We start from the raw sequence: 641 nt of genomic DNA, 5'->3' as shown, positions 1-641 counted from the left end.
GGGCACGCGTTGGTATTGTCATGGGCACGTATATGTGCACACTTGCAGCATTCAAGAGCACAATTAAGCGACACTTGGGCTACACTTGGGTGCACGCTTAGACACACTTATTCAACACTTGCGGGCACGTATAGGCACATTTAAGGAGACTCTTGGTTGCACACTTGGGCAACAGTTGTGGGCAGCATGGGCACATCTAGGCAACACTTGGGCCATTCATTGTGCACTTGTAGTCAACACTTGGGGTGTGGTGCGGCCATTCGCTGTGTAAACGTGGGCACACGTAGCCAACAATTGGGGGCATGCGTAGGCACACACTTGGGCCATTCAAGAGCACGTTGTCGATGCTTTAGACCTTTCTAAGCAACCGCACCGGCACTTAGCACTTTCACTAGCGCTAAGTCAGCCTAACCACCCTCCTTAAGGGACTAGGGAAGAGAAGAAGTGAACACAAGAGTGAGTTTGAGAAGAAGAACCTGTATAGCACTAGAGAACCCTTGAGTACAAGGCTTGAGAACTCACTTGCTTGGTTGAACACTCTTGGTTGGTCCTTGGTGAGTGCCTTTGCCAAATGAGGCAACACCTACCCCAAGTTACAATGGATGGCTAAGATATTTACAAATGTCCTCCATCCAACGGTT

This window comes from Macadamia integrifolia, unplaced genomic scaffold (assembly GCF_013358625.1).
Source record: "Macadamia integrifolia cultivar HAES 741 unplaced genomic scaffold, SCU_Mint_v3 scaffold424, whole genome shotgun sequence".
Taxonomy (NCBI): Eukaryota; Viridiplantae; Streptophyta; class Magnoliopsida; order Proteales; family Proteaceae; genus Macadamia; species Macadamia integrifolia.
This window is presented reverse-complemented; position numbering follows the sequence as displayed.